At 32.3% G+C, this 26,983-nt stretch overlaps 1 pseudogene; it reads right to left on the bottom strand.

The window, feature by feature from the left end:
• Positions 1–6,728: 6,728 nt before the first annotated feature.
• On the bottom strand, positions 6,729–7,519 carry LOC141680787 (UDP-glycosyltransferase 83A1-like; annotated as a pseudogene).
• Positions 7,520–26,983: the final 19,464 nt, after the last annotated feature.

Below are 26,983 nucleotides of genomic sequence, written 5' to 3'. Positions count from 1 at the left end.
TATTCGACTCAACTCGGCAGTAAGCCTTCTGTTTGATGGAGAGTGCAGAAACTGTTAAACTAAGTTCTCCTCTGAATCTAACTCTATTTTATAATCTATTTTATTTACTAGGTAGATAACCACAATTTCTTCCTAATTTAACATATTTCAGATGATTTAATATTAAAAATATCACACATAAAGGGGTGTATGAATTTTAACAATGATATCAAGGAACCTGAATGGTCATTATCTGTGCTTAAGTGCTATTTATAACTGTAGTATAATGATTATGTACAAAGATCGCCACCTGATTAGTCTTTGTGTTTTATGAAATGAACCCTGTCCTAGTTAAAGTTAATAGAGTATTAACAAATTACTACCAATATAAATGTAAAGATCTTATCATGAAATTCATATACATAAATATCTATTACAATCTGTAAATTGAGTAACTACATCACTATATAGGATATGTCTTGCAATTTACTGACTAATAAACTGCCACAGGACATGACGTCCTTACATGGGAAGCACGTATGAAGGTCATTCTCGGCATTACAATGACGTAAGCCAATCTTTATATTAAAATTTTTAGGATCTTAACTCCCAAAATAGTACATAGCCTTGTACAGTAGGACTATTTGGTTAATTTTAATCGCGAAAAGTATCATGATCTTATTAAAATCATTTATCTAAATATCGTGTGATTTCTAAATTATAGTCAAATTTACATATATTGGCGTTTGCCAATCATATTGATTACATAAATGTGTACAATAAAAATATCGAAGACCTTAGGAAGCCTTTAGTTATAGATCCGTAGAATTATCTGAGAACTCGGCCTAACATATTTGGTTTTGCAGGCTTGCATATTTATATGAAGATATTGAGCCAAAGATTGTTCACTGGGACATCAAATCTAGCAACATTCTGATCGACCATGAATTCAATTCAAAATTTTCTTATTTTAGATTGGCCAAGCTCTTGGAATCAGGTGAAAGCCACATAACTACTAGAGTGATGGGAACATTTGGGTCAGTGTAATATGCCATCAAATATTATACACTTATCCTTTTGTAATGCTTTATTTGATTTTGGGACTTAGAATTTTCATTCAATCATTACTTTTTGTATAATATGCAGTTATGTGTCTTCAGAGTATGCTAACACCGGTATGCTAAATGAAAAGTGTGATAATTATAGACTATGATCGGCCTGCTAGTATTTCAGGAGTAATCAACTTACTTCCTGATCTTGATATATAACATGGTTTTGGCTCCAGGTGGACTGCTGGTAAGCATTCTTCTGCGCAAATATATATGCTCACATAAATTGTAGATAGTTTGATGTCATGATTTCCATTTTTCTGCCTACTATTTTACTTTATAGGTAATAACCACATGCACTCAATGTAGCCTCAGAGGTGAGTCTTAAAACAAAAGAAACCATTGGGTTACATGATATAACAGAATCGGTGAAAATTGTGGATGTTCCACAACCATCAGTGCAGAACTTGGACATAGTAGGGACTGCCAGAATTCTGGATATTTCCGAAGCAATAAATGAGTCAAGGAGTGTTAATGAAGCAACAGATTGATATTAAAGAGCTGAGCAAGCTGCAACCACCAAGTGAGCAGCCACCAAGTGATGCAACTGGAACAAGCAAGCAGCCACCAAGTGATGCAACTGGAGTAAGCAATTTCAATCCTTGATCCTGCATATCGTAGTTATAATGATGCCTTTTGCGATATTAGACCATATATGGTACTTTTTAATAATATTCTTGTGGCCGTAGATTGTAAATGAAGTACTTCATTTTATTTAAGTAGAATCAAGTCGGAATGTTGGAATTGATATTGGCATTATGTAGTGCTTGTATGACTGAAAGTATGTATTCAAGTTTTCTAAGTAGTTTTGACTTGGCTAGCATCTGGGGATTTGATTTTTGTGTTATTGTGGTTAGATTTGAACTATATTTTGGGATGTTATAATTTAGGCAAGAACCTGTCAATTTTTTTTGCTAAACATGTTGCCTTAGCCTAAAATAATATTGGCAAAAATAATTCAAAAGATGTTGCTATAGCCAGGTAAGTGTTGGCAAAGATAAGAAATGTTAATAAAATTGGTGTTGCTATAGACTGAGACTGTGTTGCCATAAGAATTAAGGCAACATCAAATTTGTGTTGCCTTAAAAAACCCAGTGTTGCCATAAACTTAAAGCCAACACTGGTTCAGATGTTGCTATTGACATTATAATGTTGCCATAGAGGTCTACAGCAACACATTTTTGGTGTTGGAATTGTTCTGTAAAATGTGTTGGCAAAACATCAAAGGCCACATGCAAATTTCCAACACCCTCAAAATTGACCAAAGTGTTGCCTTAAGCTTTGTGGCAACATTTTTTAACATTTTTCACATTTTTTTTGATGTTGCTGTAGGCCATTTATGTGGTAGTGTCCCCTATTAGTTATCATCAAGTAGAAGTGGAGAGATTGAAGTTTGTGCAGCCACCAGTTTTTGGAGCAACTGAGTTTGAGTCTCTTGATTTTGTAGTATCTTGGCCACTGAATTTTCAATATTAGACATTCTTGAACCCAATGCCTCAACTTTTCTAGATAGATCACTTTTCTTCGTGAGCTTTTCCCGAATTTCTCTCATTGTGGCTGCTTGAAGCTTCTCATCCAAACTTGTGTACATATCCTTCTTGGATTCATCAGTTAAAGAGTTTGAGACCATCCAAATCTAGATCCTATTAGAGATTTTGAATCCTGTGAAGTTGGAGGGACTCTAGATGGGCTTGAAGAAGTGACCTTGTACCGGCATTGGTAGTGGCTGCTAAAGCTATTTGAGTTTAATTGATTAACGTGAAAAATATGGAGTTGAAGTGGTGAGAGCTGCATTCCTTGCTAAGCATCCATTCAGGAGTATTTGTTGTAGAACTAGGGCATGCATCTCCCCCTAAGTTCATGCCATCATTTATACCAAATTCTTCATCAAACTCATCATCATCAGCTCCAAAATTAGAATCTACATCAGATGTAAGAGGCAGTGTGGTTATTGCATCTTTGGCCCTTTATATTGATTCAGTTGTGTGGAGTAAATTCAATGTTCTTTCTGCCTCCTCATTGCCTTGAACAACCAAGGTTTTATATGTTGTATCATGATGAGTAAATGTCTGAGCATCCAAGGATATAAAATCTATAACCTCTCTCTATTATTGATGACAAAGTCTTTCCTTTTAAGCATCACTGACATCCATGGACTCACTAGCAATGGCTGCCACCGTTATTCCTCTTGTACGTGCATTTCTCTCTTTTTCTCTATATTCTTGCATAGGGGCTCCCCGGGCTCACCACCCTCACAACCTCACCTTCACCTACTAAGGTGGAACTCCCTTCACTCACTTTTGTCACACTGGAAAAAATAGTGTGTATTATAGAACTATCAACCTCTTCTTTTGCTCAGTTCACTTCCTTCCCTCAATCCTAAAAGTGATTAAACAACTATAAGTCATATGCACTTGTAATAGATTTTGAAATGTCAAAGTATTTGTACACTGACTGTCAACGTGTGTCAAATAGCCATTGAAGGTGTAGTTGTGACTATCAAGTATTTTAAAATAAACTCCAGCTACCTCAATTATTTGAACTAGAAAAATCTAGACTAACTTAAATTTTAGAACAAGTTCACTATATATTTTAGACGTCTAATAGCATAAAATAGATTATATTAAGTATGTTTAGAATAATTTGTAATCCTGTAATTGTAATTAATTATTTAAATGTTCATATACATAAAATTTATTGTAATCCTAAAAAAATAGTTTTTTATAATATTTTAAATAATTTTTTAAAATAGGACCCCTTAAATATTTTCGCATTAACCTTAAAATTTTAGGATCAGCCCTATCCTTAAATAGAATGATTTTGTAAGTCATTTGTTGGATAATACTATAAAGGTGTAACACATGTTATAAGGTGTAACCCATGTATTAGGATATGAAATTTTGAACTTTCATCAAACTGAATTATGTAAATATAATTTTAATTAGTAAAATTAAAGGTACTTTGACATTTTATTTAATTTATTCGTCGAACATAGGTGGTACCCCAACACACTGAGTCCATCATAATAAGTGGCTCAAAAATTTTAAATTATTCTTTATAATTATATATAAATTTAAGTATGTGAAAGAAATTTAAATCAATTTTTTCTTCTTACAAATATAACGTCTCTTCATTTCTCACTATTTTTAATCTGTGTATCGGAAAGTAGTTTGAAAGAATTCGAGGCCCTAATACAAAAGTGAATGAACCTGGCATATAAAAATATAAATGATTTTATATTTTAAAATAATCTCTAGCTACCTCAATTATTTGACTAGAAAAATCTAGACTAACTTAAATTTTCGAACAAGTTCACTATATATTTTAGAGACGTCTAATCGCATAAAATAGATTATATTAAGTATGTTTATAATAATTTGTAATCCTGTAATTGTAATTAATAGTTTAAATGTTCATATAAATAAAATTTATTGTAAACCTAAAAAAATAGTTTTTTATAATATTTTAAATATTTTTTTTAAAATAGGACCCCTTAAATATTTTCGCATTGACCTTAAAATTTTAGGACCGACCCTATCCTTAAATATAATGATTTTGTAAGTCATTTATTGGATAATATTATAAAGGTGTAACACATGTTATAAGGGTGTAACACATGTATTAGGATATGAAATTTTGAACTTTCATCAAACTGAATTATGTAAATATAATTTTTAATTAGTAAAATAAAAGTTACTTTGACATTTTAGTTATTTTTTTCGTTAAACATAGGTGGTCCTCACTCAGCACACTCTCGACCCATTATAATAAGTAGTCCAATTTTTTTAAAATTATTCTTTATATTTATAAAGAAATTTAAGTATGTGAAAGATATTTAAATCAATTATGTATTATTACTAATTTAACAGCTCTTCATTCTCACGGTTATTAATCCGTATCGGAAAGAAGTTTGAAAGAATTTGAGGCCTTAATGCAAAAAGTAAATGTTCTCGGCATCTCAAATTATACCTGATTTTGTATTTTAAAATGATCTCGGGTTAGCTTAATTATTTAAACTAGAAAAATTTGGACTAACTTAAATTTTCGAACAAGTTCACTGTAGATTTTAGAGATGTCTAATCACATAAAATAAATTATATTACATATGTTTACGATAATTTCTAATCCTGTAATTTTAATTAGTAGTTTAAATGTTCATATACATAAAATTTATTCTAATCCTAAAAAAGGTTTTCTTTACATATTTTAAATAAATTTTTAAAACACGACCCCATAAATATTTTCACACTGGGCCTTAAAATTCTCAAGAACGGCCCTATCGTTGAATAAAATGATTTCATAAATCATTTATTGGATACTGTTACAAGGGTGTAACTCTAACTGGACCACTTCGCGAGCAGGTAGACTGGTTAGACTGAGTTTGGTTCTATTCGAGCTCATATGCAAGCCGATTTGAGTATGCCAGAACTTGATTAAAACTCGACTCGAACTACGAAAACTCGATCGTCTTGAGCTTTTTTAAAATTTATATATAAATATTTTTTTAAATTTCTTTTTATTATTTTTAAATATAATTTTAATTAAACTTTAATAGTTTTTAATCCTTTTAAGTGTTGAGCTCGTGAGCCAACTCGGCTAAACTCATTTAAACCTAATTGGTTTTGCTTACGGGTATACTAGACTCGGCAAGCTCGTCTATTAAATAAAAAAACCAAACTAAACCAAACAGCTCAAATATATCCCGCATAGAGTAGAATCTGGGAATGGTATGATGTTTGTAGCCTTTCCCTCATTCAAGAATAAAATCCTTTTAAGTGTTGAGCTCGTGAGCCAACTCGTTTAGCTTACGGGTATACTAGACCCGACAAGCTCGTCTATTAAATAAAAAAACCAAACTAAACCAAACATCTCCAATATATCCCACATATAGTAGGATCTGGGAACGGCCTCATTCAAGAATGAAGATGGTGTTACTCGAAAGTAAATATTCTGACTTAATCTGCATCTAATAGAATATATCTCAGAATCAGAAATGTAACAGTCAGCCCATCAGTATTTACCAAAGAAAATCTTAATCTAGCCCATCAGGATTTATCAGCCTCAGCAAATCCTTACCAAGCATCGGGATTTGTCAGCCTCGTCAAATCTTGATCAGGAGTCAGTATTTATTCCAGCAAATCATAGTTTATAATTTTTGATCAGCAAATACTGATATTCCCTATTACACAGATTCAATATTCATATTAAAATATTATAATAAGTCAATAAATATTTTAATTAAACAATTAGTAAAATTCCTCGGCCAAGTTGACTCGTGTACGTGAGACCCCGAGACAAGTTGGAAGCTATAAAAAATGATTGTAGTTAAATTGCGTCCTCCTGTATTCATTGAGAATATTCACAACATTTTGATTAAGGTGATCTACATCATTATAACCGGTGGCAGAGCTAATCTGTTCTAGCGAGTTCGGGATTAGAGAAAAAGAGAAGATGTTAAAGGCCTCATAGTGTTATTTTTGTTCCTCAGCTGGTCTGATTGCAGGAGTCCTTTTTATCTCTACTAAAAAAGTTGCTTTCTGTGATGAATTATCCCCTAAACATCAGGTAATTTATATTAAGTCATTACTGACCCTTTAGCATAGATCTCATCCATTCAATAATCTTTCCAAGGTTTTTGAACTAGTGTCCATCTTGCACGCTATTAATAATTTTTTCTTTTAAATCCACTGCCCTCGCTTTATAATTTATGTCACCAAGAAGTTGTTCAGCCTTATTTTTTATTTCATCTTTCCTAATGATGCCAGTTTCATCTTTCTCAAACCCCAGTCCTACTTTCCAGACATCACAAATATAACTCTCGTAGAGGAACTGATAAACAAAGTATGGCCAGCAGAGGAAAGGAACTCCGTTGCTCAGACCTTCTGTAGTAGAATTCCAGCAATGGCTCATGAAACAAGCAATTGACGGATGACTCAGAACTTTTTCTTGAGGAGCCCAACTTACTATTTTTTCCACGACACCCTATTCGCCCTTCAAATTCTTGTCGGTGAGCTTCTTCATTTGTCATACCAGGACGCAGAACCCATAGAAAAGGATTCTTGGTTAGTTCAAGTCCTAAAGCCAGTTCTTGAAATTGTGTTTGATCAAAAATAGTAAGGCTTCCAAAGGCGGCATAAATAACCGAACAAACTGGTTGTTGATCAAGCCATGACAATCAGTCATCATCCTCGGCCCAAAAAATTGCATGCCTGATTTCCAGGCTTGCTGCTTGCGGGAAGTGCACCTACTGGTAATATTTCTGGAAATAATGAAAATGTAGATGGCTCCAATTCGTAAGCTGTATTGCATATTATGAAGTCCGCTAATTTAAAACATTGATTATTTTCAGAGAGAAATTGAAAGAAGCTCTTTTGTACTGCTATATCGCGGATGCAAGCCCATCCAAATGTTTCCGTTTTGAGAGCAGACATTGTGGCTGATAGATGAAGCATCTACTTCTTTAAAATGGTTCCTGCATTAAGATTTATTTAATTTTTACCCGTATTCTACAGTGTAAATCTCAATGACCAAACAACAATAACTCCCTTATGATAATTACAATATATATCAATATATAAATCTCGGGATGAGTGATAATCGAACTAATGACTTGAGATTAGAGCTGGCTACTTGTGCGGGTTTGAACCGCCCGCTCGGGACCGGCTCGTGGGGAAGCCCAGATTTATTCGGTTCGAACAGGGCCGATTCAAAACCGCACAATTCGTTAAATATTACGAGCCGATTATGAATATTATATTAGAAAACCAGAACCGGAAGCTCGCCAACCCGGCTCGTGAACCCGCCGCCAACCCATGTATAATTTACAAAGAAAAGTCTTTTTCTTGAAAAGGTTCTTTTACATTTACGATTCACGTGCCAGTTACGAATCATTATTTTTCGGTTCAAACGCGGCCCGAACCGGATTCATTACTCTACCGGGTCAGTTCAATGCAGAAGCGTGCTCATATCTTTGTGGTTAACTTGATACTTCTTGCATTCTTTTAGCACGCTAGTAATGCTTATTGTGTGTAATTTTATTTTTTTAATATTTGACCAGCAGAGCTTTTTATGATAAACTTGAAAACATAGTTAAAAGGTCATGTCAAGTTAACTCAGGGAGAAAGTTATAGTTTTTCTGAAAGAATTTTTTTAGTTAATTAGGTACAATCACCTAAACTAGAATTTTTAGTTTCAATATTGATTTGATATTTGTCATGTTTATACATTTACCACATCATCAAACAACTATATAAACATGCTTTAGTGTGTTCTACATGAAATTTAATGGAAAGGTAAATTTGAAAATAGTTGATTTTAAAATGTATTTAATAATTGAAGTTAAAGTTTTATTTTAGCATTAAAAGACATTTTTAATGCCAAATTATAGCAATTACCATAATCATTTTATATGTTGCGCTAAAAACTCAATTCTAAAAGGGTTCTTTATATCTTTTGGATGCAAATATGCATAAATACATCATTGATTTTAAATTTGAAATCAATGATACATTTATGCATGCATACCACATCATCAAGTAATCACAAATGACATTAATAATGGTGAACTTTATATAAAATTTAGGAAAGAGAGAAAGACAAAAATTAGTAAAATTAGAAATATTTGGATGCAAAATGCAACTAATATTGGAGTTGAAATTTTATTTTAGTAACAAAAAAAATACTTCTTACACCGAACTCAGTTCTGTTCGAGCTCGTATATGAACTACTTCGAGTATCGTAGTATGGAAACTCAATTCCTCTCGAGCTTGTTTAAAAATTTCATCTATTTTTTTAAAATTCATTTTTATTATATTTGAATCAAATTTTATTTAAATTTTTATAATTTATTTATTCTTTTAAGTGTTGAACTAGCGAGCTAATATTAACTCGTTTAAATCCGACTCGTTTCATTTAGCTCATGGGTATAGTAAACTCAGCTAGCTTGTCTATTATAAATAAGTCAAATTTGATCACAAATTTAATCTCGTTTATCTTAGACGGAAAAGACTTGTCTTTTTCAAAAATACCCAATTAAACTCGTTTATTAAATAACTATCTCAACTTGAATTACATCCGAGTTATATGTAATTCAATTTTTGATGTCCACCAAATTATCTTGATACGAGAAAATATGCAAGTTTGGAGTTGGTTTGTCTAGTTACTCAAATTATGCATTGGTTATAATTAAGAACTATATAATATTTTTTGTTGTATATGAATTTTTTACTAACATTTAATAAAATTTAAGGAAAAAATAAATAAAAGATACACATGTACAAAGTATACCGGTAATAATATGCATTATCTGTATCACAAGATCTAGTTAAAAATTTAAAATAATTATGTATTTATTTTAGTTTCAACTTAAAATAATTATGTATTTATTTTAGTTATTGCAAAAAGTAGTATTCAAACAATTCCGAAAATATGATGTAACTCTTTTAATAAATGCATTTTTACCTAATTCATCTCATAATTGCCCCAACTAAAAATATCCAATGATCCAAATTAAAATTAACTTAAAGTCCTAAACCAGTCATTAATATCTTGTCAAAAAAAACCTTTCATAAATATGAATTTGGCTGATTTAACTTGTAAAATTTAATATTCCAACCCTAGTTCTCACTTAAAAATAGTTGCTTTGGATCTGTACAAATGTATATAGGCTGGCTAACACCATTTTAGTGACACCTAACATTCAGATGTTTATTTTAATGCAAACTTATTTCTTTAAGACACAACACAAAGCATCTATGCAACTAGATTCTAAGCTGAATAAATAGAAAATATAGGCACCTGCATGCATGCGGGAAACCTGTAAAATTTTAAGCATATATAAACTGCAGGTAAACATAAACCAAACATGAATGCAAATTTTGGTATAATTATTTAATTAGATAATTGGCAATTTTATAACATAGAGCAAACTGCAAAATCACACATGAATTGAAATAAAAAGCTAGTTTATATTTATACATGAACAATACAATTACAGAACATACTTCATGGGCAGGGGCGGAACCACAAATCTAACATGGGGGACCAAAATAAATATAAGTAGAAAACATACTGATTTATTTGAGATGTGCACGCGATCAAATAAAAAGAATCAATGATCTCCTCGGCAGAAATGGTCTCCGCAATCTCCTTTTCAATATACACTATCAAATAATCCCTAAGAAATTCATCTTTCATTCGATTGCGAAGACTTTTTTTCACAATTTTCATAGCAGAAAAAGATCGTTCAGATGTTGCAGTAGATGTTGGAAGAGTCAAGACAAGCCTTAATAGTCTATCAACTAATGGATACATGTCAGCTTTCCCTGTAGTTACCAATCCATGACATAAATCACCAAGAGTAGACAGATTCTTCAAATCTGGATGAACCGGAACATCTAACCCATAATGTTGTAGTTCACATTGTAGATGGATTTTTTCATCTCCCAAAAAATCTTCTGGATAAAACTTTTCAAATAACTTGCAAATGTTCTCTATGTTGAAAGACCTGTAACCATCCCTAGGATTTAGTGATGCACTTAAAATGAAAAGCTCCGTCATTTGTTCACTGAATCTATTGTTTAACTCCTGTAATTGTTGATCACGTATTAACAAATTGAAATCAATAATTTCATCAGTGTTCTCATAATCAATACCTTCATTAACAATCTCTGGATTTTGAGGATTTTGCTCGGAGTTTCTGTTTATCCCACCAAAAATCAGAGGCTCAACTCCAACTCCATCTCCAGTGACTTCAATTGAGGCGGCAGAAGGTTCTTCATCTTCACAAGTAGTTGTTTGCTTCTTCTTGGGTTGAAAATAGGATGTAATCTCTTTTCTCTTACTCATATTTACGGATTAGATATAAAGGTAGAGTAGAAAAAGAGAGATGATATTAGAGATTGTAATTTTGTAACTTGTATGTATAGTGTGTGTTGGGGGTTTTGGGACCGGAGCAGAACAACTGAACAAGTATGTTTTGTTTTTAGACTTTAGTTTTAAGCATCTTTTTTTGTTTCAAATTGTACTATCTTTATCTTATATGTTTATTTATTAATTATTAAGATTAATGAACAAATTCCATGATTTCCATCTAATCAATATTATTTTGAATGAAATAATTAACAAAATCAATAAAATTTTGTATAATCAATTCTCAATTTCAATTTTTTTTAAATCTAGGGGGACCAAAAAAATTTTTGATAGTAAATTTTAAAATTTTATATTAAAATTTTGGGGTTATTCCGCAGTTGGCGGGGATCGGGGCTCCCTTCGATCCCCCTAGTTCCTCCCCTGGGCATGGGGCAGGTCTTTCATAGGACTATGCATTCCAAATTATTTGCATTACAATTAATTAATTATTTTGACTGAACCTTAGAACCAGTAAAATAAATTCTTATATTTTGAATTATTTGTATTCGTTAAACTTGAGTCTCAACACTACATTTCAACTTAATATTGTCAAAAGAAGTGAATCAACACCTCATTTTCAATCAATATCAACCAAGAATGTAATTTCACAAGTAATATATATAACGCCAACCATTTATAAGCTAGTAGTTTATTATATTGAGGTTTGATTAAGAAAGCTAGAAATAAAGAAAAGGAGCCCTGTCCAATTAAGAAATTAGCTAAAACAGGTTTCTTCAAATCTTGAAGTAAAGGGTTCTCAAACACTTAAACATAACACACAGATATAACACACAGTAACTGAATAAAATTATTAGAGGCCGCTTCTAATAAGAAAATGAAATGTCATTGATCAATCTGCATTTAACCAACTTCCTCAATTCTTCTTCTAAAACTGTCATTTTGCCTGGGCACCTAGGACGTGCAATTTGGGCACCTAGGACGTGCAATTTGAGAAGAACTAGCCCTGATTCTCCTAAAAACAATGCAAATACTTCAGTCTTACAAACATATAAATATAACTAAATTTTTTAATTAAATTTAATATAGCAAACTATATTTAGAATCAGAAGGCTTGATCTTATCTAGGACGTGCAATCTGAGAAGAACTCGATTTTGTTTATTGAATAACCAGCTCGTCTCGTATTAATTACATCCCAATTATAGTAATTCAAATTTTAATATAAAGATATTTGTCGATACACCTTTTATTTTGATACAAAAAATTATGGAAATTTAAAGTTAGTTTATGTAGTTTGAAATTCTTTTAACCGGTTACAATAACTACACTATTTTTTTTCTGCCAACCAACTTGTCTCAACTCATTTAAACCGACTCGTGAACTTACGACTAAAGTCTCGATTCGGCTCACTACAAAAAAATAAGGCTAAATACAATTGCACAAATACAACCAGAGTTAATTTCAACCACCTTCAGTTGAATTTAAGGGCACGACTGAATAAAACCGCATGCGGTCGTATTTAAATACGATCGTATTACGTGATCGAATTTAGTAATAATTACGACTGAATAAATACAACCATATTTATATGCAACCATATACAGTTGGGTTTCGGCGTGCTACTAAATTTAACCTCCCTCGGTCGAATTTAGCCTTTCCAAAAAATGGAGGAAATTTTCCCGCCAACAAAATTTTTTGACACTGCTAAATTCAACCGATTTCGGTCGAATTCGATATTTGAAAATAGAGGGAAATTTCCCGCACTTTTAAAAATTTAGTTGCAAAAGTGGAGGGAAATTTCCCTCCTTTCTGAAAATTATAATTTCAGAAAAATTCAATTGTGTTTATCTAACATGACAGTATTCGATTGTATTTAGTACTATTAGAATATTTTTTTTAAAGAAAATTATTTGAAGGTTAGTAAATATTTTGAAAAAAATTATGTATAAAAGTTAGAATAAAATTTACACGGAAGTTAAATTTTTAGTTTTTGCAAAAAAGATCATTATGGTAAGCGCATTTTCAAATTTCTTTTATTCGTTGCATAACAAAAATTGAAAATTTATAAAAGTAGATTGACCAATACTTCTTACTAGTGTTTAGTCCCATATTAATGTTTCAATTTTTTTAAAAATATTTATGAATGATCTAACTATAAGGATGATGTCAAGATATATGTATTTTAGCTATATAATAATTTTTTTATAAAAATATGAAAGTATTTGGTTTGCTATTTTAATAGTTAAATAATAGTTTTACCGGTACTTCTTACTAGTATTTTGTCCCATACAAATATTTTGATTTTTTTTGAATGATCCAATCTTAGGATGTTAAGATGTATATATTTTAGTGATATGATAAGATTTTAAGAAAATAAATAAATTTATCTATTTTGCTATTTTAATAGTCAACTATTAGTTTGACTCATTTAAAGACAAGCGTTTGTCTTTAAACTAGTCAAGTTCAGTCACAAATTTAAGCTCCTTTAACTAAAATGAGCGACTCTTATCATTTAAAAATGCTTGAACTCAAATATGTTTATTGAATAACAGCCTCGTTTTGTTTATACCCCAATTATTGAATTTTTTTCCGATGTTATGCAATTTATCAATACACCTTTTATCTTTATACGAAAAAGTATACAAATTTGGAATTAGTTTGAATAATTTGAAATTCTTTTAACCCTTTTATTTTGATATGAAAAAGTATGCAAATTTAGAGTTAGTTTGTCTAGTCATAATAACTACTCTAAATTTTTTAATAACAGCAAATATAGTAACAATTTTCAAAAAAAAATAATATTCCAATTTTGGCTGCCTCTGTATACATAGATATTTGTAAGTTGTTGCCGGCTCGCAGCCACAGTTATTTGTAAGTTGTTGCCGGCTCGCAGCCACAGTTATTTTAATGGAATCCTATTTCTTTACAACAGAGCACAAAGCAATAGACATAAATAGAATGGTACTTATGTGCATGGTGGAATTCCATAAAGCTTCAAGCATGTATATTTATAAACAGCATGGGTTCGTAAACCAAACATGAAAGCAAGTTTTGGTGTCGGTGATTAGTTAAGCAAAAAAAACAACACTCATAATATAACATATATAGAGCAAACTGCAAAACCAGACATGAACCAAAATGCAAAACCAGTTTCTTTGTGCTAGCTTGTACAGAACTATGCCACAAGCATATAAATATATACACTTACAAAACTACACAACGAGGTACAGGGAGAGCTCAAGGCATGCCTTCATGTGATTATGCATTAATCGTTTCAAGTGAACCTTAGAACCAGTACTATACATTGAATTATAAAATTTTGAAATATTTGTGTCTGTCAACTCTGAGAGTCAACACTACATTTCAACTTAATACTATACAAAGAAATGAATCAGTACTTCATTTTAAATTAATATCAGTACTGAAATTTTTTTATTACAGGTAGCTTCTAATAAGAAGTGATATGCCATTGATCAACCTGTATTCAACCAGCTTGCCTGGAGGACGTCAGTTTGCATCCTTCTTCACCTTCTTCCTTTCCTCCTTCAGCTCCCCAATCGCTTCCTCCAATTTTCGCACTCTTTCTTCAAGAATTTCCATTTTGCCTGAGCACCTAGGACGTGCTCTCTGAGAAGAACTAGCCTGCTGCTGATTCTCCTAAAAATAATGCATCTACTTTAGTCTTATAAACATATGAATACAACTAAAGTTTTTAGTTAAATATTATTTAGCAAACTATATTTAGAATCAGAAGGCTTGATCTTACCTCATCACTAGGCCTATTTTCGGGTACTGGAACCCTATTTTGGTTCTTCTTCAGAATGAGGAGTGTGGGATCATTTGGATCTGCAATGAAATTGTCTCTAAATCCTTCCTTTACAGCTGGAGGCACTCTTTGACATATCTTGATAATTCCTTTAACATTGGCTAAATGATATTTGAGTCTTGTAATGCCGGACACTGGGTGTGAGCAATAGTTGCACACTGCATAGGTTCTGGTACCCTTCTCTTGCTTTGTGCCATGATCCCAAGCATAGTCCACTTCTCTGTTGTTCACTGTCCCATAGATATTATAATTTTAGCATATATTCTACTAGCTTATCAAAATTCTTAAGATTTTGTATCCATTAAAGAATAAAAGAAATATTTAAATTAAATATACATGCTTGTTCTATTTTTTCTTTAAAGTAACTTTTGAAAAATAAATTTTTAATGACACATATTGTCCACAAATATTTTTAAAAAATCAAACAATGTTACTTCAAAGTCTCTGGTATGAGATGGTACCCAAACTATGAATTTAGGACAGTGAAATGTTTGATGCGGCCAGTAAGCAACTTGTATGTTACCCTCTAGAACGTTTTTATATTTATATGAGTCACCTTGACTAATTAGATTAGGGATTGAATATTATAATATAACTATAATATGACTATTTTAGCCTCCCAATTTTATTTTAAATTACATGAAAATATTATTTTTATATATTCTATTTTTCTATTGTTTAAATATAAGTGATAATTTTTTATTATATAAATTAGTTCATTTATTTAATAATCAACTGTTATTTATATTTCCTTAAACTAGGAAAAATTGTATATAGAAAATATCAACAAGTAATAAAAAAGTAAGAATTAATCAAAAAGTTTAACATTGTACAAACAATTATTTATGAATTAATGAAAAAAAAGCGGGCGTAGAAAAGAATTTTTAATAACTTTTAATTACTTTTAAATTTATGGTTAAATTTCGTTGTTGAACAAAAACCATTATCTTATATTTTATTAAAATCTCTTAAATTTCACTGAATTACTAAGATAAAGGTACATATAACCAAATTCATGATATAAGAAAAAAAATTATTCTTTTAAAATTACTAAAAAACAAGGAACCCATTTAAATATATCGTTTATTATCGTAGATATACAGTACGATATTTTAGAAATAAATATTATTTAACATATTTGATAGTTGAATAATAAAATAAAATAAATAAATGGTTAATGTAAAATAGTATACAAAGACATATTAGAGGCATATATAAGTTGAATACTATTATTTTTTATTTTTTTATTTCAATTTTCGAATTTATATTATAATTTATATTATATGAAAATTTTGAGTTTATTAGTTTCATTATTAAACTTAATAATAATTTCAATTATATAATCATACAATAAAAGAGTATCAAGTTATGAAAATCAAAATTTCATTCAATAATATGTAAACAGATCACAATTTTTGCAATGAGAATAAATAAATAAATATATATATATACATATTTATCGATAATTTGTAGAGAGTAAAATTAAATTGTTACTGTAAAGTTTGCAACAGATTTTACATGATATAATTTGTTGTGCAAGACATTCCTGTACCTCAACAAGACTAAGTCAAATTGATAACCCTAAGTAAGTTCTATTGTTATCTTAGTTTGTATTTGTACTTGTAACATTTTAAAGTCTGTAAAAATGCAAAGGAGCATACTGGAGTCTTTTTTCTTAAACAGTATCAAGCCTAAAGATTATATCTGGGAGAAGATCAAGAATATCATGCCTCAGAAGAATTTTGAAGAAGTTTAGAGTTGAATAAATCTGTTTGGCATAAAAATACTCTAAGTCAAGATCTCTACAAGTCACAGATTTAGTGTTATACATAAGTCACTCGAGAACTCCAAATGACTTATCGAGAAGTCAGGAAAGCTACTAGAGAACTCAGAGAGATATCAACAAGCCAATTGAAGACATGAAGTTTGGAGATATCGACAAGTGATTTCCTCACTAGAGAGCTCAGAGTTATCGACAAACCAACATTCATTAAAGAACTCTGAGTTATCGATAAGTCAAAGTCCACTAGAGAACTCAGAGATATCGATAAGTCAAAATTCACTAGAGAACTCTAAGTTATCGACAAGTCAAAATGAAGACATGAAGCTGAGAGACCTCGACAAGCCAAAGTCTCTTATAGAGAACTCAAAGACCTCTACAAGTCAAATTCACTATGGAGTATTAGAGATCTCGATAAGTCAATATACTTATCGAGATGTCAAGATCTCTATATGTCTAACTGAAGATCTCGAGGTAAATTCTCAAAGTACAAATTATAGACCAATTCAATATCCAAGATCTACAATCAACAAACAATCCAACCAGCCGGATTGACAAGTCTACAAAAAGCAGGTTGAAGGATGTGCAAGATCAGTGGTGAAGATTAACTGACAAAGGAAGATCAAAGTAAACACAGGATGCTAAAGATATGTTAAGCCAGAAATAGAAGATTCACTTGTCCTAAATTAGAAATGACAAGTGACAGTTTACTAAAGGTTAATGGCATGTCTTATTGTACAATGTGTAAACCAGCAGTTAACTGAATTATAAAGTTAATACCGGTCCTTTGTTAGCAGTAACAATTTAGATAGAAAAATCTTGTAACACTCTCAAGGAAATATTTTCAACCCTTATTTTCTTGGAAATAGATTCAACATCCATGACTCTTATAAAAGTATTATTCTGAATATAATTCTCCATTGTGCAACCATAAATTTATCGTAACATACGTAATTCTGCAGTCTCCAACTTACGTCCTTCGGATTTCTTCAATGGCCAACACTCGAAACCATACATCAATGTCGGTCTAACTGTCAATCTATAAAATTTATCTTTCAACTTCACAAGTACGCTCTTATCACATAAAAATGCAATAACAGCCTTCCATTTAATCCAACTTGCCTTAATACGATGTGTAACATCAGCAAGAATATCACCGTTGCTCTTGATGATAAAGCCCATATACTTAAAACTATCAGTTTGTGGAACACGGTCATCTAGAATGCAAATGGCAACATCCATCTCATGATTCTTTTCACTGAAATTATCCCAAATATACTTTGTCTTAGGAACAACTCAAACGTAATCCGTGAGCCTCTAATGATGCACTCCACCATTCTAAACTTGTATTAACCTCAACTTTAAATTCCATAACTAATACAATATCTTCCGCAAGCAATATACACCAAGGAACATGAGCTTGGATGGTACTAGTAATCACATCTAAAATAATAATGAAAAGCAAGGGGTTTAATACCGACCACTGATGAAGACCCACCTCAACTGAAAAATATTAAGTATCTCTTAACGATGTCTGAACAAACGTCATTATCGCTGAATACATATCCTGAATAACATCTCCATACCCAGGCGGAACCCCTTGAGCCTCTAAATATCTCCAAATTATTGCACGTGAGACACTATCATAAGCCTTTTCAAGATCTATAAACACCATATAAATATTTTTATGACGCTTCTGATATTTCTTCATGAGGCAACGAACAAGATATATCGCATCGTTGACCTGCCAGGCATAAAACCATATTGATTGGTAGAAATATAAACGATTCCCCTAAACCTGCACTAAATAACTCGTTCTTAGAATTTCATTGTATAACTAAGTAACTTAATACCACAATAGTTACTACAATATTGAGCATCACCTTTATTCTTACAGACTCAACCGCCAATCACTAGCCACCTCGGTTGTCCGAAATATAACATTAAAGAGATTCATCAACTAATTCATACCATTTTCTTCCAGACATTGTCAAAATTCAGTTGAAATCTCATCTAAATCTATTGTATTACCCTTAACCATCTATTATTTCCTAACAATATAACAACATAATTACAGAAATGGGGTTGAATGGAACTCTTGTTACTTTCTACTTTTTTGAAAATAATATACAACCGTGTTTGTGAATATGCAAGAATGCAAATAAGACTTTAAAAATATTCAACTAACACAAAGTAAATAAACACAAGTTTAAATTTTTTTGATGGATTTGTCATTCGACCAGAGATGAATATATTGAAGAAATCTCTGTGATGCAAAATGGACACAGATGCTTACAAATGTTTCTTACAACTTAAAACTTAAGAGTACTAAAGATATAGATTGCTTGTTCTTATTGTTGTTCTAGTTAAGTTCTAAGATACTTCATACACTTGGTTTATTTATTCACCAAGTTTACATGTTAATAAGACAAAAATAATATTTCCATCAGTTAGTTCCAAGCATATCTTCTTCATTTTTTTTGTCGAATGCAATCCAACTTAGATACAACATCTTTGAACGAGCTTGTTTTGCATGGAAATGGAAATGCTTCATTTTCTTCTAACACCTGCAATGAGGCTGCCACATTCCCTCTGTGCACTATCAACTCATGTGACTCTGTCAGCTTCTGTCAAGTCACTATCAACTGCTCTCTTTGTTGATTATCTATTGAAGCTTCATAGGTGTTATCTGTTGACACTATGTTAGTATCATCCGTTGAAGTTTTCTTGATAACATCCGTTGACAATTTTATCTGATATCCGTTGAAGGCTTCTTGACTAGCTTATTCGTTGAGGGCATATGAGTTATCCGTTGAAACTTTTAGAGTCATCCGTTGAAGCTTGTAGATTGGGAGTTGAAGATGTTTCCTTAGCAGTTGATATTCTTTCACTTATACAAAATTACAAAGTATTTTATATTTACAATTAGCCCACCTATTTTGTATATCTTTCTAGTTATCAACACGACTGAAAAAAACTAACACTCCCAAATCCCTTAGCTATTATAGTGTACAGAATGTGCTATATACTTATTTAAATAAGCTACTCCTTTAACAGATAGATAACTGTGGTTATCCGTTGAAGGCTACAAAAGACACTTAATAAATCTACTTAAGGTGTTTTGGTATCATCAAGACTATAACATATTTCTTACAATCTCCCCAAATTTATGTCCAATGGAACTATAGGCATAAATTTAGGTTGACTTGATGATAACAAAACATCCTATTAAGATAATACAAAAAAAGTAGAAAAATTTCAAAGTGCTGCATTAAAAATGAAATGTACAAAAAAGGTTAAAGAAGGTTTACATGTCATTATCAAGGTGCTTCTCTAGACTGAGCAAATCATTTTCTTTTCCTTGATTCCTTTGTTTTCTTCCCCAATTTCTCATTATTTTTCTCAATTTGCAGTTGGAGTTGTCTGTAGAATTCAGCTTCATTTTATTCATTGATATCCAGCACCTCTTGCATCTCTTTGAGAGTTTCATTATTAGAAACTTTAAGCTAGTTTTCAAGTCTGAAAAATCTTCTCACATACTTCTCATCTCTAAACTGCATAATTCAGTAGGGTTTCATGTGCCCCAATATTTAGAATAGTTAGTACCCTTGGTAATGCACTAGGATCTCTCCATCTTTATCTGATTGAACTTATTTTCTTGAGTATTTCTGATTTAACAACCTTTGAGAATCCAAAATCTTTTTTTATTGCATAAAATACCTTGACTAAGACATTGTAGCTTGCATTGAGAATCCTGTAGAAAGGCCATATTATCTCATGACCACCCTTATATCTGAACACCAATCTCTCTGGAAGTCTGTAAGTAGCATCAATTCCTCTCACTTCTTTCAGTTCATCCAGATAGAGTTCAATGTCAGAAAATTCTTTGATGTCACAGATGTAGAGTTGATCATCCTTCTTGACAGTAGGCTTTGGTTTTGAGATGGATTTGGTTGGAGGTAGGGTTGGCTTGATCTTCCTTCTTGAGGTTCTCTTCTTTATTGACAGTGGCATGTTTAGATCTGGAATTGGTAAACTCTCCCAATATGTAGGTTCATCCTTTGACACTATAAGTTCACCATGAAAGTTTACCTCAGGATTGACCTTGATTTCAGATGTTTCCATAGTGGGCACAGTTGGTTGACTTGTAGAAATTGATTGAGATGGTTCACTTTCCTTTTCTTCTAAAATTCTAATTACCCATCTCCCTAGTCTTATATTTATTCTTTTACATGTTTTTTACTCAGGCTTTTTTTTCTTTTTTTTCTTCAACATCCAATTTCTTCTCAGTTGTAGTAGCAAGCTTTTAAATTTTCTTTTAAGCTTCCTTAGCAACCTGCTTTTTCTTTAGCTGTGACCTTAACCTCAAAGCTTCTCACTCCCTTACTTCTTCAAACCTTGGATGTCCACTCATTACATAAATCATCTCTCTATATTTGTAAATTCTTGCGATTCTGTCTCTCAAAGTTACATCCTTGGTTGTCTTGTAGCTAGCAATTATTTTGACCATGCGTTTCTACTCATCAGGCCTTGTAGGTGAATGATCAAGCTGCATTGGATGTTTGCTTGTGAATCTAAAAGTTGATGGTTTTGGATTGAGCACCACAACAGGCTTAACTTCATCTACAAGTGATGTCCCTCCCTTGTCACCTTTCCCAGCTTCATTTCTGCTACAGTAAGAGGCTTCAACCGTGTGAAGTGCTTCACAGATCATGATTATTGTGCAGTTGAGCCAAATACTTGAGCTAATCTTGCATCTATCTTTTCTTTCCTCTCTTTGAGCTTTAACTCAGCTGCAGCTAGATTGATGAGATCTATGTTGTCCAACTCCCCTTTGACCGATGGCTTTGGCATAGTAACAGATGGAACTATTACTTTAGTGGCTTGAACATGCACATCCTTCTCCCATTACCACATAAATGGTCTTTACCAACATCCAAAAATGGTGTTTCCATAAAAAATGTTGCCTTATGTGGCATGAAATCGGAAATATTTATATATGGCAACATCATAATTAAATGGTACTATAATTGTTGCCTTAAATTTGCTATGCCAACATCTATACTGGTGTTGCTTTAGATCGGTGAAAAAATTAAAAAAAAATGGGGGAAAAAATCCCGCTCAAGTAAAATAGAAGCCCAGCCCGCTCAAGTAAACAGAAAGCCTATACTTTTTTTAATTAAAATATAAACACACTCCTCTCCGCCCCAACACAATATATTTAGTCTATTCATCTGCTCTTCGCCGCCACTCATGGCCGCCCTTCATCTCTTTTCAAAGCTCAGTCACAAGTTCATCTGCTCGGCTATTTTTCAAAGCTTCTCAGTCCTTTCTTTCTATTCAAAGATCTAAATAAAGGTACACCCAGATTATAATATATTAAAATGTGAGTCAGAAACCCTAATTTTTGGGTTCTTCAATATTTATTTACAAGCCCTTTTGGGGGGGTTTGAATTTGCTCCCGAACCCTAATTAGGGGGGGTAGAATTTGTGTAAAAATCCTGATTTTGGGTGGTTTTAATTTGTCAAATTTGGGCTTATCAATTTTAGAAGATTCCATATGTCTAGTATTTTTATTATTAGTGTTCTCAAGCAATAGTAAACTCTGGTAAAGGTGATGCAATTAGTCAGATCTAGTCTTTTTCTCTGTTTCAAGGGTGAGCAACAAGCCCACCAAAATAATATGTATAATGATTTATAATATATGAGCATTCTCATAGTACTCATGAAAGTCTTGCTCAAGAGGAAATGAACCAAGCTGATATCTTAACGCGACCAAGTCGCAAAATATTCAGTATATATACATATATACTTTTCACAATTTTTAAAATCCTCTGACATGTATAATATACACAGAGTTCCAGTTTATAACTGTATAAAAATATCGTTGGAAGGTGATCTCATATATCTAACCTTGTCTCAACGTTTTTCTGAAAATCTTTGTCATGCATAAGATAATCATTTACTAGATATAAGTTTAAAAGATGAAGTTACAAGATACTCCAATATACTTATATCTTTTCCGAATACTACTTGAACTACCATCGTTCAAGTTATAATTAGTTCATCCCATAGACTAAGCTACAAGACAAAACTTGTATAGAATCAATCTTTAAAATATCATCAAAATAAAATGAAGTTACGAGATACTTCATTTGATGCAAACATCATTTTGAAAGCTAGACCCTGCCAACACTCAACAATCACCCAACCGTAGCCTTCCTATCGAAGTGTTATGGGTAGTGTTGCAGAAATATCCAATTGGATGATGAACTCATTACGGGAGTTTTATCAGTCGCAGTATTACAACCCCACCATTTTCTACATGTAGAGGAGAACCTGTCGGATTTACTTGTCAACCGAACACTGGACTCCTAAGGAATGGACCGTCTTAGCGGAACTTCCGGGCCATTTGGGCCAATATAATAAGGCTGGGCCGGCGCCACTCGACCACTTACGCCACTCCTAGTTCAGATGAAATCCATGACTCTGAAACATAAAGCTCGTTCCCCTTTTCCCCAATTAGAAACTTGTTGATACGACTCCACCAAGAAGACGTATCTAGTTGGAAAGGAGAACTCACCGATATTTCCCAGGCGATGCCTGTTAATGGATTAAGTTGTTCCAAGAATTTTACTTCCCGAGTGTTGGGTAAGTAATCAAAAATTCTTTTATCAAAATAGCAACCTTGTTGCGAATATACAATACACCACACAGCCGGATCCCTCAGGTTTTGAGCGAGTATTTAAATCCCCTTCGAAAGGAGGATCTTAAATATAAAAAATGAGTTTTGGGATCCGCTCTAACTTTTAAAAATCATTTTGAAGACTCGAAAACACTTTAAAGAGTGTTTGGAGTAATGCTGATTTAATGAAATAAATCAGTCCCAATATATTAGAAAATATCTGAATATTATTATTTAAATAATATTCTCATAAAGAATAATCTTTATAAAAATAATTGAAGTAGAAGTTTTAAAACTTATACTTGCAATGAATAATAAATAACCAAAGATATACTTATACGAAAGTACGATCTTTATTTGAATAATCAAAAGTGAGTTTGATTGTCGACACATTATTCCTTAATAAAATAAAGAATAATAATTAGTAATTAATTGGAGTCATAAGTCCTCGAATGAATATTCAAAATAATATTCATTAATAAAATAAACGGGGTCATAAGCCCTCGAATGAATATTCAAAATAATATTCATTAATAAAATAAAGTTATCGAATAAACCTTATTTGATATATAGTTTTAAAAACTATTCATATATATATATATATAAATATATATATATATTATACTCGGGAGCATCGACTCCCGATTTTAGAAAAATGTTCACCTTTGGGTCCCCTATACTAAGGGTATATGCAAATACCGCTTATCTCTAGCATAGGTATTATCAACTGTATCAACAGATATATGTATCAAGATTATGAAATAGGCATGCATATATACCATATCACATGCTACAATATATCGCAAGAATTTGCTAATTTAACCATCATGCATCTATCACAAGATAATGCATATACATATGTATACATCACAACAACAGTATAACGGGTAGAAAACTTGCCTGAGCGACTAGGGGTTACAAATGGATTGGGACGAGTCTGGTAATCTATAAACAAAATATAAGTTGGAATTAAACCCAAGTCACTTATCAATCTATACTTTAACCAATTTAGACTCTAACGCTCGCTTTGCGCTTACTGATTCTCTTAAGTCGCTCGAGTACCCTCGGCTCCACCATTTTTAATAAATTAACCATTATGAGTTTTAAGGTGATTCTTTTGCGAGTGCCTTACCAACTTCCTAACACACCTTACATAAATGTTTCATACTCCAATTAGTCCTTTTAGGTCTTTAACCTTTGTTTCAAAGTAAGGCGAGGGGTAATGATTCGTTCGCGAAACGCCGTTACTTAAAACAGTCATTTCTCCTAAACCGTTCATCGGATTCAAACGAACTACATATCAAAACGAAGCTCGTAACATGAAATATCTAATCATGGCAATGGTCAAAACCTAGCCGTGAGTTCACGGGTCCTAATGTTAAGAACAAAAACAGCCTAAAGTAAATTGGACATTACGACGGCTATGTTTACGCGATTACCCAAATTTAAACCACTCCAAATCATCTCACAATCAACATCCCAACCAAAACTGCATTCATGCTACATCATAACAGCCCCAACAACTTCACATTATCAATTTATACTATTCTTAAACATGAATTTAAACTACACTTAAGTTCATTAATCAACAATCCAAGAACTACAACTCCAAAAACTTTAGAAAACCAACTAATCTCTACATTCCCAACAAGCAAGCCTCTCATGAATTATAACAAAAAAAACTAAACCTAATTAATCAAATAAAGTTAGGGTTTGGAGGGATTATACCTTCCTTGGAGAGTAGAGAATCAATAAGGAAGTTTTAATTAACCATTAGTTATCTTTACTAAGCTTGAATCTTGAAGAAAACATAAGAAAACACAAAGTTAGTTCTTGAAAACACTATTCACCAAAAACTTTGATGAATTGATTAGCTATGTAAATCATGGAATCTTGAGCTTTAACTTACGGCTCATCTAAGTTATGAATTATGGAAGCTAAAGAAATAAACCTCTTGATTTTTGAAGGTGTGTAGCTAGGGTTTTGAAATTTCTTCCTTAGTTTAAGAAGAAAAAGCCGAGAGCTTTTGTTCTTGAAGAAGAGAAGTCAACTTCTAATTTTGATGAAATGAATTTTTTGGCTTGTTTGATTGCTTTTAATTTGTTTTGTTACCTTTTTACCATGGTAATTTTTGTGTGGTTCTAATTCAACCAACAACACACTTTTCATGCTTATGTCACCATGTGATGTTACCCTCCCTCCTTTGTCCTCTTCTTATTGGTTTGATGACATCATCCTCACTAATCCCTTTGATTAGCTTTTAATTATTTGGCTAATGACCGCTGATCTGTTATACGGTTCGCTTAACTTTCGTTTTCGTTTATCGTTTGAGGGATCATACCCGGGATCTTATTACTTAGGTTCCCTTAACCTTTCTCAATACATTATATTCCTTTTATGATCCTCTCTTATAATCCTTGAATTTAAATCCTTTTTATTCTGTTACCTTATACTCAATTCTTTCGGTATCTGGTGGATTTTCGGGAAAAATCAAAGTGTTCAGATTTGAATTCTGACGATCTTTACATTCACTTATATACCACATAGAGTACTAATAATATCCAAGAAGATCAATAAATGAACCCCTTCATAGTGTGGCATGAAAAGTTTTCTTAATCAGCATAATCAGCAAAACACTATTCATAAGGGTTTCAAAAATTCCAAAAATTGGGGTTATTTCAGTCTCCCCTCCTTAAAAGGATTCCGTCCCGAAATCAGATAGAAAATGAGTAGGGATACTTTCTTAGAATTGCACTTTCTAACTCTTACATAATTTTCCCACATTGTGGTTCTACCATCAAACTCTGACTAGTTTGATAACTCTTCTCCTAAGCATTTGTCCATTTTTGATCTATAACCCTTCCTGGTTGCTCTATGTAGGTTACGTCTGGTTGCATGTCTATGCGCTCATATGCCCCTATTTATCTGGCATCCGAATTACACTTCCTTAACATTGATACGTGGAACACGTTATGAACTTGCTACATGATCGGGGGTAGGGCTAGCTCATATGCTAACTTCCCAATACGTCTTAATACCATAAAGGGTCCAACAATTTATGGACTTAGCTTTTATTTCTTTCTGAACCTCATCAATCCTTTCCAAGGGAATACCTATAACAACACTAGGTCCCCTATTTCATACTCTTTGTCCTTTCGAGTCAAATCAGCATACTTCGTGTTCCCATCTTGGGCTACTACCAGCCGTCCTCTGATTAAATCTATTATATCCTTGGTCCTTTGGACCACTGCTGGTCCGAGCATCTTGCGCTCTACAACTTCATCCTAACATAAGGGGGATCGACATTGTCTTCCCTCAAAGATCTCATAAGACGACATCTCGATACCTGACATACGATCTATTATCATGAGAAAACTCAACCCGCGTTAAGTGATCATTCCAAATTCTTTCAAGTCTATTGCACAGACTCTCATTATAGCTTTTAGCATTTGAGCTTTTACTTCTCAATACCCATTCTTTTCCAGTTCGTAATCACTACTACCTTCCGTTCCTAATATTATACTAGTTATATTCTTGCTCGTTAGCGTTCTATAACCTTTTAATAACCACGTCAACCTTAGTATCACGAATGTGTTTCCATTCCAAATACCACCATAACTTTACTACTCCTTTTTTAGCTGTTTCTATTTTCCAAAGTTTGATCAATCATATAGAAGTAAAGGAATTTGTTGAGAGATCACTATGATCATGAACACTTGTTCTATTGCATAGTTAG

The sequence above is a fragment of the Apium graveolens genome, chromosome 8 (genome assembly GCF_009905375.1).
Source record: "Apium graveolens cultivar Ventura chromosome 8, ASM990537v1, whole genome shotgun sequence".
NCBI lineage: Eukaryota > Viridiplantae > Streptophyta > Magnoliopsida > Apiales > Apiaceae > Apium > Apium graveolens.
This window is presented reverse-complemented; position numbering and strand designations above follow the sequence as displayed.